Here is a 15,959-nt window from a genome sequence, read left to right as displayed (position 1 = left end):
TGGACTTCAGCTCTCTTTTTGTTTTCCTTTTATGTTTACTCATTGGCGTTTTTAGAGCTCCTTGAAGGCCTTAACACCTAGAAGTGGGTCCAATAGGTGTAAGATTGCTATTATTCCAGGAGGGTATAAAGGTTGTGTCAAGTGTATTAACATGAGCTAAATTGCTGTTGCACATTCCAAGTAAACTATATCAAAAGGAGACTGAAATCACTTGAGTAAACACAAGGGGATCCTGTGAGAATGGCACCCAAAACCAAGATAGTAGTGGAGAGCTGACAGTCGGATGATTTGTTTAATCTTTGTGTATTGAGCCTGGCATCTCCGGATGAGTAAAGATGAAGAGGAGGGACTGTCAAAAAAAATTTTCCACTTAAAGCAAAGTTTATCTGGGAGTTATCAACTGACTATAGTGTTTCAGCACAAAAGGTGAATCTGATGAGAATCCATAAACCTCAGTGACTGGAAAGTCACACTCTCCTCACTGGACTTAATTGCAGACACTTTCCTAACAAATGAACAAAAAGATTTTTATTTTACTTTAATTGTTTACAAATCTATATATTCATTCTGTCCCATATCCACAGTACCAGTTCCCAATGCTTAATTCGCATGACTCCTGTGAACGCTCCCTTTCTAGCACTTAAAAACTCTTTTCCTGCTCAGTGAAGCCAGTGAAATTCTTCATAGGAAGGGGTTCCCTTACCTAGGAAATTAATAGATTCAACTTTGTAATTTTTTTTTTAGCTCTAATGGTATTTGTTTTTGTTTGTTTTTAATCTTTTTAATGTTTTATTTTATTTTTGAGAGCGAGAGACAGTGTGAGTGGTGGAGGGGCAGAGAGGAAGACACAGAATCTGAAGCAGGCTCCAGGCTCTAAGCTGTCAGTACAGAGCCTGTCACAGGGCTCAATCTCACAAACCACGAGATCATGACCTGAGTTGCAGTCAGACACTTAACCCACTGAGACACCCAGGTGCCCCTAATGGTATTTGTTTTTATTATTTGACAAATGAGAGGCAACCAGGATGGAAATCCTAACACCCCATATGCAAGCCATCTTGACTGAATTATTTGTTGTTTCAGGAAGGTTCCAAGCTTCTTCCTGCATTACCTTTGCATATTGTTGTACATGGGACTGTCTTCAAATATCTAGCTCCCTGTGAAATCCAGCTCATGTGACTTTTTGGGGGAACCTTCTTTACATCCTCTGTTGGATGCCACTTTGTCATTATGGTTTTGTTCTTACCACATACTTAATGGTGTTTATTGACTCAGGTGCCCAACTCCTTCCTTCTAGAGACTTTGAAAGCAAGGAAAGTCACTTCCCCGGATTTGCACCCCAACCCCTCAGCATAGTATCTAGAATAATGTTTCTGAAAGTTTAACATGCATCAGAATAATTTGGAAAACTAATTAAAACCGACTGTCTGCACCACACCTCCTGAGTCAGCTGCAGTTAAGCCTAGGGGAGGTCCAAGGATTTGCATGTGTAACAAGTTCCTAAGTGATGTTATGCTCTTGGTCAGGCTAATGGTACTCAACAAATGTACATTAAAGATTTCAACGATTATAAATTGGTTTTTAAATTTTAACTGAAGCCAAATTAAGGCATTTCATAAGTTACCCAGAGTAAGGTAAATTATAAGTCCTTGCTGCTCGAAATGGGTCCTTGAACTACCTACATAGGCATTGTTAGGTAGTTAGGGGCTTGTTAGGGTACAGAAGTTCTACCCAGGATGGACCTCCTGAATCAGAATCTCCATTTTAACCAGACTGCCTGGTGATTAGTGTGCATATTGAAATTGAGAAGCACTGGTCTAGCATGATGCCTGTATATTTTCATTAATGTTATTTGGGAGTAGTTTTAACGATCTCCATAAAATTGGCTTTCACTGAGTATCCATCTGTGTATTTTCCATTTCCTTTGTTTTCTTACTGGTGATAATATTTGTTTTTCTTTTTGTTAAGTGTACCAAGTTTAAGCTTTTAAAAAGCTTTAATTGTTTATATTAGGTAATGAATTTAATTTTTTTTTGATATTTTATTTATTTTTGAGAGAGAGAAACTGAGCACAAGTGGGGGAGGGGCAGAGAGAGAAGGAGACAAAATCTGAAGCAGACTCCAGGCTCTGAGCTGTCAGCACAGAGCCCAGTGCGGGGCTCAAACTCATGAGCTATGAGCTCATGACCTGAGCCAAAGTCGGATGCTCAACTGACTTAGCCACCCAGGGCCCCGGTAAAGGATTTAAGTTTAATCATTCACTGAACCTTTTAAAATGTATTGTTTGAAGACTCTAAGTTAAGAGCACAGGACAGTTTCCTGATACCACAACACAGAAGGATCTAAGAGTAAAATGACTAACTATTGAAATGGTAAATTATCTCAGCAAAAAGATAAATTAATAGTAGAGAAATGTATGAGAAATAAATTATGGAGAATAGAAATGTTTCAGTCTGATAACAATTTTGCAGAATTAAACATCTGTTTAGTTACAAATTGCAATTCCTTAAAAGCAGCTATAGATTGAAGATTAACTTGACATTTAATAATATGTTGTCCTATGTACATTTTTTACTTTTAATATAAAGCTAAGTATATTTTTTATTTATTTATTTTTTGGTTCTAGTTCAGATTTTTTTTTAACATTTCAAGTTTTAAATTCTGGTTAACCTATAGCATAATACTGATTTTAGAAATAGAATTTAATGATTCATCACTTACATATAACACCCAGTGCTCACACACTGCCCTCCTTAATGCCCATCACCCATTTAGCCCATCCCCCACCCACCTTTCTCCATCAGAAAGTTTGTTCTCTGTCATTAAGAGTCTGTCTTATGGTTTGCCTCCCTCTAGTTTTCTTTCCCCTATGTTCATCTGTTTAGTTTCTTAAATTCCACACGAGTGAAATCAGGGTATTTGTCTTTCTCTGCCTTACTTTGTTTAGTGTAATACACCAAGCTTCATCCATGTTGTTACAAATGGCAAGATTTCGAGTTGCGGCAAGATGGCGGCTTAGGAGGACGCTGGGCTCACCGCACGTCCTGCTGATCACTTAGATTCCATCTACACCTGCCTAAATAACCCAGAAAACCGCCAGAGGATTAGCAGAACAGAGTCGCCGGAGCCAAACGCAGACGAGAGGCCCACGGAAGAGGGGCCCCTCCTGAAGTGGATCACCTAAGGAGAAGCGATCTAAGCCTGCCCCTCCTGCCCCCGAGCACCTTGCCTACCCACCCCAGCTAATACGCCAGATCCCCAGCGTCACAAGCCTGGCAGGGTGCAAGTAGCCCAGACGAGCCACACCACCCGACAGTGAATCCCGCCCCTAGGAGAGGGGAAGAGAAGGCACACACCAGTCTGACTGTGGCCCCAGCAGTGGGCTGGGGGCAGACATCAGGTCTGACTGCGGCCCCGCCCACCAACTCCAGGTATACACCACAGCACAGGGGAAGTGCCCTGCAGGTCCTCACCACGCCAGGGACTATCCAAAATGACCAAGCGGAAGAACTCCCCTCAGAAGAATCTCCAGGAAATAACAACAGCTAATGAGCTGATCAAAAAGGATTTAAATAATATAACAGAAAGTGAATTTAGAATAATAGTCATAAAATTAATCGCTGGGCTTGAAAACAGTATACAGGACAGCAGAGAATCTCTTGCTACAGAGATCAAGGGACTAAGGAACAGTCACGAGGAGCTGAAAAACGCTTTAAACGAAATGCATAACAAAATGGAAACCACCACAGCTCGGCTTGAAGAGGCAGAGGAGAGAATAGGTGAACTAGAAGATAAAGTTATGGAAAAAGAGGAAGCTGAGAAAAAGAGAGATAAAAAAATCCAGGAGTATGAGGGGAAAATTAGAGAATTAAGTGATATACTAAAAAGAAATAATATACGCATAATTGGTATCCCAGAGGAGGAAGAGAGAGGGAAAGGTGCTGAAGGGGTACTTGAAGAAATCATAGCTGAGAACTTCCCTGAACTGGGGAAGGAAAAAGGCATTGAAATCCAAGAGGCACAGAGAACTCCCTTCAGACGTAACTTGAATCGATCTTCTGCACGACATATCATAGTGAAACTGGCAAAATACAAGGATAAAGAGAAAATTCTGAAAGCAGCAAGGGGTAAACGTGCCCTCACATATAAAGGGAGACCTATAAGACTCGTGACTGATCTCTCTTTTGAAACTTGGCAGGCCAGAAAGAATTGGCACGAGATTTTCAGGGTGCTAGACAGAAAAAATATGCAGCCAAGAATCCTTTATCCAGCAAGTCTGTCATTTAGAATAGAAGGAGAGATAAAGGTCTTCCCAAACAAACAAAAACTGAAGGAATTTGTCACCACTAAACCAGCCCTACAAGAGATCCTAAGGGGGACCCTGTGAGACAAAGTCCCAGAGACATCACTATAAGCATAAAACATACAGACATCACAATGACCCTAAACCCGTATCTTTCTATAATAACACTGAATGTAAATGGATTAAATGCGCCAACCAAAAGACATAGGGTATCAGAATGGATAAAAAAACAAGACCCATCTATTTGCTGTCTACAAGAGACTCATTTTAGACCTGAGGACACCTTTAGATTGAGAGTGAGGGGATGGAGAACTATTTATCATGCGACTGGAAGCCAAAAGAAAGCTGGAGTAGCCATACTTATATCAGACAAACTAGACTTTAAATTAAAGGCTGTAACAAGAGATGAAGAAGGACATTATATAATAGTTACAGGGTCTATCCATCAGGAAGAGCTAACAATTATCAATGTCTATGCACCGAATACCGGAGCCCCCAAATATATAAAACAATTACTCATAAACATAAGCAACCTTATTGATAAGAATGTGGTAATTGCAGGGGACTTTAATACACCACTTACAGAAATGGATAGATCATCTAGACACACGGTCAATAAAGAAACAAGGGCCCTGAATGAGACATTGGATCAGATGGACTTGACAGATATATTTAGAACTCTGCATCCCAAAGCAACAGAATATACTTTCTTCTCGAGTGCACATGGAACATTCTCCAAGATAGATCATATACTGGGTCACAAAACAGCCCTTCATAAGTTTACAAGAATTGAAATTATACCATGCTTACTTTCAGACCACAATGCTATGAAGCTTGAAATCAACCACAGAAAAAAGTCTGGAAAACCTCCAAAAGCATGGAGGTTAAAGAACACCCTACTAACGAATGAGTGGGTCAACCAGGCAATTAGAGAAGAAATTAAAAAATATATGGAAACAAACGAAAATGAAAATACAACAATCCAAACGCTTTGGGACGCAGCAAAGGCAGTCCTGAGAGGAAAATACATTGCAATCCAGGCCTATCTCAAGAAACAAGAAAAATCCCAAATGCAAAATCTAACAGCACACCTAAAGGAACTAGAAGCAGAACAGCAAAGGCAGCCTAAGCCCAGCAGAAGAAGAGAAATAATAAAGATCAGAGCAGAAATAAACAATATAGAAACTAAAAAAACTGTAGAGCAGATCAACGAAACCAAGAGTTGGTTTTTTGAAAAAATAAACAAAATTGACAAACCTCTAGCCAGGTTTCTCAAAAAGAAAAGGGAGATGACCCAAATAGATAAAATCATGAATGAAAATGGAATTATTACAACCAATCCCTCAGAGATACAAACAATTATCAGGGAATACTATGAAAACTTATATGCCAACAAATTGGACAACCTGGAAGAAATGGACAAATTCCTGAACACCCACACCCTTCCAAAACTCAATCAGGAGGAAATAGAAAGCTTGAACAGACCCATAACCAGCGAAGAAATTGAATCGGTTATCAAAAATCTCCCAACAAATAAGAGTCCAGGACCAGATGGCTTCCCAGGGAAGTTCTACCAGACGTTTAAAGCAGAGATAATACCTATCCTTCTCAAGCTATTCCAAGAAATAGAAAGGGAAGGAAAACTTCCAGACTCATTCTATGAAGCCAGTATTACTTTGATCCCTAAACCAGACAGAGACCCAGTAACAAAAGAGAACTACAGGCCAATATCCCTGATGAATATGGATGCAAAAATTCTCAATAAGATACTAGCAAATCGAATTCAACGGCATATAAAAAGAATTATTCACCATGATCAAGTGGGATTCATTCCTGGGATGCAGGGCTGGTTCAACATTCGCAAATCAATCAACGTGATACATCACATTAACAAAAAAAGAGAGAAGAACCATATGATCCTGTCAATCGATGCAGAAAAGGCCTTCGACAAAATCCAGCACCCTTTCTTAATAAAAACCCTTGAGAAAGTCAGGATAGAAGGAACATACTTAAAGATCATAAAAGCCATTTATGAAAAGCCCACAGCTAACATCATCCTCAACGGGGAAAAACTGAAAGCTTTTTCCCTGAGATCAGGAACACGACAAGGATGCCCACTCTCACCGCTGCTGTTTAACATAGTGCTGGAAGTTCTAGCATCAGCAATCAGACAACAAAAGGAAATCAAAGGCATCAAAATTGGCAAAGATGAAGTCAAGCTTTCGCTTTTTGCAGATGACATGATATTATACATGGAAATTCCGATAGACTCCACCAAAAGTCTGCTAGAACTGATACAGGAATTCAGCAAAGTTGCAGGATACAAAATCAATGTACAGAAATCAGTTGCATTCTTATACACTAACAATGAAGCAACAGAAAGACAAATAAAGAAACTGATCCCATTCACAATTGCACCAAGAAGCATAAAATACCTAGGAATAAATCTAACCAAAGATGTAAAGGATCTGTATGCTGAAAACTATAGAAAGCATATGAAGGAAACTGAAGAAGATTTAAAGAAATGGAAAGACATTCCCTGCTCATGGATTGGAAAATTAAATATTGTCAAAATGTCAATACTACCCAAAGCTATCTACACATTCAATGCAATCCCAATCAAAATTGCACCAGCATTCTTCTCGAAACAGAACAAGCAATCCTAAAATTCATATGGAACCACAAAAGGCCCCGAATAGCCAAAGGAATTTTGAAGAAGACCAAAGCAGGAGGCATCACAATCCCAGACTTTAGCCTCTACTACAAAGCTGTCATCATCAAGACAGCATGGTATTGGCACCAAAACAGACACATAGACCAATGGAATAGAATAGAAACCCCAGAACTAGACCCACAAACGTATGGCCAACTCATCTTTGACAAAGCAGGAAAGAACATCCAATGGAAAAAAGACAGCCTCTTTAACAAATGGTGCTGGGAGAACTGGACAGCAACATGCAGAAGGTTGAAACTAGACCACTTTCTCACACCATTCACAAAAATAAACTCAAAATGGATAAAGGACCTAAATGTGAGACAGGAAACCATCAAAACCTTAGAGGAGAAAGCAGGAAAAGACCTCTCTGACCTCAGCCGTAGCAATCTCTTACTCGACACATCCCCAAAGGCAAGGGAATTAAAAGCAAAAGTGAATTACTGGGACCTTATGAAGATAAAAAGCTTCTTCACAGCAAAGGAAACAACCAACAAAACTAAAAGGCAACCAACGGAATGGGAAAAGATATTCGCAAATGACATATCGGACAAAGGGCTAGTATCCAAAATCTATAAAGAGCTCACCAAACTCCACACCCGAAAAACAAATAACCCAGTGAAGAAATGGGCAGAAAACATGAATAGACACTTCTCTAAAGAAGACATCTGGATGGCCAACAGGCACATGAAAAGATGTTCAGCGTCGCTCCTTATCAGGGAAATACAAATCAAAACCACACTCAGGTATCACTTCACGCCAGTCAGAGTGGCCAAAATGAACAAATCAGGAGACTATAGATGCTGGAGAGGATGTGGAGAAACGGGAACCCTCTTGCACTGTTGGTGGGAATGCAAATTGGTGCAGCCGCTCTGGAAAGCAGTGTGGAGGTTCCTCAGAAAATTAAAAATAGACCTACCCTATGACCCAGCAATAGCACTGCTAGGAATTTATCCAAGGGATACAGGAGCACTGATGCATAGGGCCACTTGTACCCCAATGTTCATAGCAGCACTCTCAACAATAGCCAAATTATGGAAAGAGCCTAAATGTCCATCCACTGATGAATGGATAAAGAAATTGTGGTTTATATACACAATGGAATATTACGTGGCAATGAGAAAAAATGAAATATGGCCTTTTGTAGCAACGTGGATGGAACTGGAGAGTGTGATGCTAAGTGAAATAAGCCATACAGAGAAAGACAGATACCATATGGTTTCACTCTTATGTGGATCCTGAGAAACTTAACAGGAACCCATGGGGGAGGGGAAGGAAAAAAAAAAAAAAAGAGGTTAGAATGGGAGAGAACCAAAGCATAAGAGACTGTTAAAAACTGAGAACAAACTGAGGGTTGATGGGGGGTGGGAGGGAGGAGAGGGTGGGTGATGGGTATTGAGGAGGGCACCTTTTGGGATGAGCACTGGGTGTTGTATGGAAACCAATTTGTCAATAAATTTCAGAAAAAAAAAATAAAAATAAAAAATAAAAAAATAAAAAATAAATAAAAATAAAAAAATAAAAAAATAATAAAACTATCAATCATATATGAGGGTACAATAAAGATATCATCAGATATTCACTATCTAAAAAAAAAAAAAAAACAAATGGCAAGATTTCATTCTTTTTGATGGCTGGGTAATATTCCATTGTGTATGTGTGCGCACAAACATATACACACACACACACACACACACACACACACGCACACACCACTTCTTTATCCATTCATCAATCAGTGGACATTTGGGCTCTTTCCATAATTTGGCTATTGTCGATAATGCTGCTATAAACATTGGGGTGCATATGCCCCTTTGAATCAGTATTTTTGTATATTTTGGGTAAATACCTGGTAGTGCAATTGCTGGGTCATAGGGTAGTTCTATGTTCAACTTTTTAAGGAACCTCCATACTGTTTTCCAGAGTGGCCATACCAGTTTGCATTCCCACTGAAACTAAGGATATTTTGAACATTAATAAATGTAGTATTAAGAAATAACATTGTTCTTCTGATATTTTTTCCTGATACTTGTTTGCACACTGCCTAATTAAGCAATATTTAGTAAAATTGTAATTATTCATTAGCACAACTTAAGAATGTTTCTAGTAAGTATTTTAGATTACATATGAATTTGTAGTCTCTAAATAATGCCAGATGTTCCAAATGTTCAAACAAATGTTATTCTTTTGTGAGTCAGAGTAATTAATTTTAAATAGAATTTTTATAGCATATAAGAAATGTAATTAGAGTATAGTCTTTGTAGGTTAGCTCTGGGGGAATTATGTAACAGAAAGAAAACATATAAAGCTAGCATTTTATCTACTTCAGTGTTTTAAAAAAATCTTTCAGTTTGTGACAGAAACAAAGCTTAAAAGAGAAACAAAAATAATTACCTCTTTCTGACAGAATCATTAGTGCAAATTTGGGAGTAATAAATACATGGGACAGAACAAAAGTAAAAGATCAGCCACCTCTGCAGTCAACTATTCTAATAAAAAATGTACTAATAATCCAAATTGCAAGTGACTTTTACATAGGAAGATAGAAGAGCTATTCATGTTTAATGGAGAAACTAAATGGTAATATGTAAATGAAATGAATTTATGGAGTGATTTGTACCTAACCAAAGCTTCAGTTCTGTGACTTAGGAATATTCCATGAAATGAAAATGTTCTCCAGCTTTTAGAACTAAAAAGAACTATTGTGTTCACATGGTGGGGGTTACAGTGTAGTAAATCCAGGATAGAACTGTCTTTATTGTGGAGCAGGATTAATCAGACAAGTTTATTCCAATGACATTAATTATTCAAGGTTTATAACTGACTTGACTTGCTCCAATTCCATGGACTCTGTATTAATTTGCTAGGGCTGCCAAAATAAATACCACAGACTGGGTGGCTTATACAACAGAAATTTTATTTTCTCACAGTCTGGAGGCTAGAAGTCCATAAGGTGTCCAAAATTGGTTTCATTCTTGAGGCCTCTCTCCTTGGCTTGTAGGTGGACATTTTGTCCCTTTGTCATCACATGTTCTTCCCTCAGTGTCTTCATCTCCTTTTTATTTTTAATGTTTATTTATTTTGAGAGAGAGAGAGAGAGAGAGAGAACGGGAGAGAGAGAGTGAGTGGGGGAGGGCCAGAGACGGGGAGAGAGAATCCCAGGCAGGCTCTGTGCTATCAGCACAGAGCCCAATGCGGGGCTTGTTCTTAGGAACCATGAGCTCATGCATGACCTGAGCAGAAATCAAGAGTCAGAGGCTTAACCAACTGAGCCACCCAGGTGCCCCTTTATCTCCTCTTCTTTTAAGGACACCAGTTATCCTTGGATTAGGGCCCACCCATATGACCTCATTTTACCTTAAATACCTCTTTAAAGGTCCTATGAATTAATATGAATTTTAGGGGGATTTAATTCATCCCATAACAGATCCCAACATACTTTGGGCTATAATTTGAATTCTTCTAAAAACAAATTAAAGGATAGAATATGCTTAGTTAAGGCAATACTGGTATTCTTACCTATAGGACATTGATTATTTCTCACAGAAATGACAAATGACTATTCTGATTTAACAATCACTATACATTTGATCTACATGAATCTGTCCCTGGGAGATGCATCCACTCTCAGAGCTTTCAAGTGATCTGGATTTTGAGCCTGCAGGGCCCTGTGTGCGACTTTGTCAACATCATTTATGTCATGTCACATTTTCCATTTGAAGAATCCTCTACCAAAGTTAATTTGCCAGCCTAGGTTCCCTAGAGCCTGCCTTAAACAAACAAACAAACAAACAAACATTTACTTGCTGCCACTTTATTAGTGGGCACTCTCTCTGGGAAGCAGGTGAGGAAAAGATAGAAGTTGAGGCAGGCAAATATAGGTGTTACTTGAGCTGGCCATAGCTTTGGAACAAATGCAGCCAATTGCTCAGTCTTTTATGATATTTTCATGGAGGACTTAAGCATTATTATACTATGGAATAGCTAGCTTATCTGCAGGAAAGGAAGGGAGAATTTATCTACCAACTCCCTCTTGTGCTGCATCTCTTTGGTCAAAGATCACTCCTCAGGGAGAGTTGCCAGATTTAGCAACAAAAAAGTCCCGTGCAATTGTAATAGAATTAAATAAAAAATTATTCATTGTTTGTCTGCATTTCAAATTTAACTGCGTGTCTTCTATTTTGCCTGGCAACCCTACTCTCAGGACATTAACGCCCATGCATTCCCTGGCAGCTGTCAGGGAAGCCAGAGCTTCCTCAGATCCTGCGCACAGGCACCAAGGTTGGTTTCTCCTCAGTACAGCAGTGTGGCGATGGTGGCAGCCAGGAAGCAAGGCAGGAGGTAGAGACAGTGATGGGGAGGGGTGTGGGCAGGAGGATGCAGGCACAGCTGCATGCATGTGGGGTGATAAATAACATAATTTTCTCTAAAGATGAGTCAGCATTCATTATCTCATTAGTATCTTCAGGACCATACTGCATTAGACACTGGGAATACAGCAGTGAATAAGATACAGTTTCTGCTTACAGAATACAGCTCAACTATTATGTTGAGTCCTGGTTTAAAGATACTTAACACTAGTGAAATGAAATAATATTTTTTTAATTTTTTTAATGTTTTTATTTATTTTTGAGACAGAGAGAGACACAGCATGAGCAGGGGAGGGGCAGAGAGAGAGGGAGACACAGAATCCGAAGCAGGCTCCAGGCTCCGAGCTGTCAGCACAGAGCCCGATGTGGGGCTCGAACTCATGGACTGCAAGATCATGGCCTGAGCCGAAGTTGGACGGACGCTCAACCTACTGAGCCACCCAGGCGCCCCTGAAATAATTTTTTTTTTTTTAAGTTTAAGTAACCTCTACATTCCACGTGGGCCTTGAACCCACAACCCCGAGATCAAGAGTCACATGCTTTTCTGACTGATCACCCAGGTGCCCTGAAATAATTTTTAAAATACCACCTCATTAGATAGATATCTTCCTAAATGACTACTTTGGCAAAAACGAACAAACAAAACCTCCAAAAGCCCAAAACTATTTCATGTATTGCTTTCCAGATGCTTCTAGAAAGAAACAGACGGCCTTCATCAAATACGGGAAGTCTTATTCAGTAAGAAAGAAAAATCCATTTGTATGTAACACTTCAAAAAAGAGGTTAAAACACATTATATAATACTTTTTATTTAGATGCTCATAAGGCAGATCTATGAGAATGATATAAAAAATGGCATGTAATTTGATAGCGATATTTTAGCTATTACAGAGTTTTAGCAAATAGCTATTACACAGTTATAAAGAAAACAATATTTTCCAAGCAAATACAAAATATCAAATGAAAGATCAAAGGCAAGAAAATGAGTATCATTAATTAACAATGGAAAATCAATTCCAATTTGAATTGCACATTATCCTTGAAAAACTTTTAAAGATAAGAATTATTGCAGTCTAGTTCATTCAGTGTTAAATAGAATCATGACAAAGAACAGAAGACCAGAATGGATTAGTCTGACTTCATATAAAGAAACCCAAATGCACAGTGAGTTAAATACAGGCAGAGGGAGTCAAATAGTGAAGTAGAAGTTGTCAAGATCTTTTTAGTTTCTAATAGGCTTTCCTTAGGGTGTGGCCTTGGTCCTCTTAGACTTTTGCCAGGTCTCCTATTGTATCCACAATTGCGGCAGCAAGATGGAGGAATAAGATAAAGAACAAGTGCTGCTTTTCTTTGAAGAGACTTCCAGGAAGTCAACCACAGTGCCCCTACATCTCACTGACCAACTCTCAGTCTCATTGTTACACCCAACTGCCAGGGCAGTTGAGTAATGTGATGGACAGCAGCTTTTAAAGAAGTAGGGTAACCAGACATTGGGAGACAACTTCCAGGCCCTGTGTAGGCTGAATGTCTGCAAAGCTATGAAAGACCTTCAAGGAAAATCTTAAGAGAATTAAGATTGAAGTTGACAATTTGAAGTCATAAAAAAGCACCTTTCTTAGTGATTTAATTTAGCCTGTCCAGCCATGGGGAGAGTCCTATATGTATAGTCTGCTCTAATTGTATATAGACTGCATGATAGAAAGCCAGTGATTTGGAAAGTTAAAAAAATCTCGGTATGTTTGTGTGTTAGGCTGAACTAACCAAAATACTGTTTTTGGTATCATATGGACAGAATCTGTGATTATTAGCACTTTATAATTTTCTTGCATTAAAAAAATTAAAGAACCCATTCATTCCTATAAAATCCACTGTTCAAAGGTAAGAACAGACTGTGTTTCCACTAAAATCAGTACATGTTCATTTAGAGCAATTACATATACTGAATATCCACCAGAATATTTTTTTTACTCACTTATAAACAATTAAGGGTAGAGCATCTCATTTTCATGATGACACATCACAAATAGAAATGTTAACACTGGATCAAGGCATGAGCACATGTAGCAATGCTTTAGGCAAAAATTCACAAAATAATTTCAACACCACATTTTAGGCTATTTGAATACTTATTTCAAAACAGAGATTCTCTAGGCTGACACAGGTTCAGTGTTTATAATATTCCTAAAGAAATACTTATGAGTTACATTTATGGTACTTTATTTAAAATATCACATAAGAAACCCTTACATTTCACAAATAAACCTCTATTTGGGGGAAAAACTCTTTGTACAGAATTTATTATGAAATAGTTTAATGGCAAAAGGCAATTAAAAAGAATTAAAATTTTATCATATTATGTAAGAGATAAACAATACAAAAATCAGATATGATATTGAAGCCCTTTTACACAAGTAATTTTCATAATTTGAAAGTATGAATATATCTTAAATTGCTATTATCAAATTAATGTTGAAAGTAAAATTCCTTAATCAAGTCAAGATTATGCTAATTTACAAGAAATTAATCAGATAGTTTAAAACGGAGTTCACTAGCCAATACTGTATGTAGCAGAAAATAATTATCTCATAAATACCTATAAATATAATTTCTTCATACCTTAAAATATTTTAAAATTTAAATAAAAATCTCTATATGTAGACAATCTGGGCTAAATTTCCATATGTGCTTTGAAAAATATATGTTAGCATGAATATATTCTTATTTAAACATGATTTTAAATATTCTTCATAGAGGAGACATATGAAATCTGCACACAAAAGCTAAGTAGCATGATTCAGCCCGTGATTACTTCCCTGTTAGGAAAAAACTTACTTAGTTTTTTTTGCATAGGATTAACACTGGGTATATTTTCTACATTCTTATAATCTTCTCAGGGGCACTTCTCAAAATACAAACCCCTACTAAAGTTCCTACCACTTTCTCACATCTAGCAAGAGCAGAATTCAGTTCTACTTCTGAGGCCAGAGTAATGATTAAAAAAAAAAAAAGTGATTATGAGAAATAATGATTAAGAAAAAAAAAATCAGGTAGAAAATGGTAAAATAAAGCAATTAAGAGTCAATTAAATAAATAAATTAAAAGTCAATATTTTTGCAGTATTAGAAAGGTTTTTAAACATTTAGAATTAGAATTAGAATGCATATATTACATTTATTCTAAAACTTCAAAATTATTTCATCTTTGTAGTACTGAAAAAGAAGAATTTATCATTTGAAACAAAAGTTATATACTATATACATTTTCATAAAGTTTGTTTTTTCACATTTTCAAAGGCCCCATTTATCTGTAATAGTGTTATATTATTGGCTACTTAATATACACATGCAACAATATAATTCAATAGTCATATAGCTTTTAAAAATGTCTCATTGCATTTTCACATTAAATGGTGAAAGCAATGGTCTTGACAGAGGGTAACTTGAGGAACAAATTGAAAATATGCTATTAATTTCACTAGTGTGCTACAACAGTGTATGGGTATTTCCCTTTAAAAGTTATCACCCAAGGTAGTTCCTACTAAAAACTAGCAAGGAAGTGATTATGAAGAGGGAAAAAATAGAATTAAAATTTTAAAAAGGGAGAGCTCAATTAAGAAGTACAAGATACTAAAATTCACCAAGAAGAGAACACCAGAGAATCATGAGTGATTTACCAAATTGACAGGGTGCAATAGGAGGGAAAGAGCCAATGATGGGAAAGGTAGCCTCCATTAAACAGAACTTTTATTTTGGCAGTTGCATTCAGTAGTACTTCAGTGGGTATAAGTTTAGAAATGTTATAATTTCAGGATATATAATTACATAATGCATATAATTGTATCTTGTCTGCAGTTTTCTATTTTAATAAGGAAGGAACAAATGAAAAAAATGTAGGGCATTCTAATCAAAGTTTGAACAAAATGCAATTTTAATGTGGAGTGTCAGCACTGAAAATTTCTATGAATAATTTGTATGATTATATGTCTCTAGAGTAGATTTATAATTAACCACTTTTCTTAATATCCTTCATGCTTCCAAACTGCTCCCTCATGAATGGTTGAACAGGCAGGAGGACTTCTCAGGGAGAGAAAAAAGGGATGACCAACTCTTCAGGGACTTTTAAGATTCTGCAGGTCCTTAGCCATTCGTTAAAACTGCTATGGTCCTGGGGCGCCTGGGTGGCTCGGTCGGTTAAGCGTCTGACTTCGGCTCAGGTCATGATCTCACGATCTGTGAGTTCGAGCCCCGCGTCGGGCTCTGTGCTGACAGCTCAGAGCCTGGAGCCTGTTTCAGATTCTGTGTCTCCCTCTCTCTCTGCCCCTCCCCTGTTCACGCTCTGTCTCTCTCTGTCTCAAAAATAAATAAACGTTAAAAAAAAAATTTAAAAAAAAAAAAACAAAAAACAAAAAACTGCTATGGTCCTACCCTGCTGGAGTCCCTCACTGCATAGGGTCATATGGACTGCCATAGGTCTCCAGGGTCAGGTCCCAAGCAAGAACCTCTTGCAAGGTGAGGAACTGTAGATTATCCCACAATCAATAATAAATTTATGACTGTAATATTTTCATATATTT

This window comes from Prionailurus bengalensis, chromosome A2, assembly GCF_016509475.1.
Source record: "Prionailurus bengalensis isolate Pbe53 chromosome A2, Fcat_Pben_1.1_paternal_pri, whole genome shotgun sequence".
NCBI classification, from domain to species: Eukaryota; Metazoa; Chordata; class Mammalia; order Carnivora; family Felidae; genus Prionailurus; species Prionailurus bengalensis.
This window is presented reverse-complemented; position numbering follows the sequence as displayed.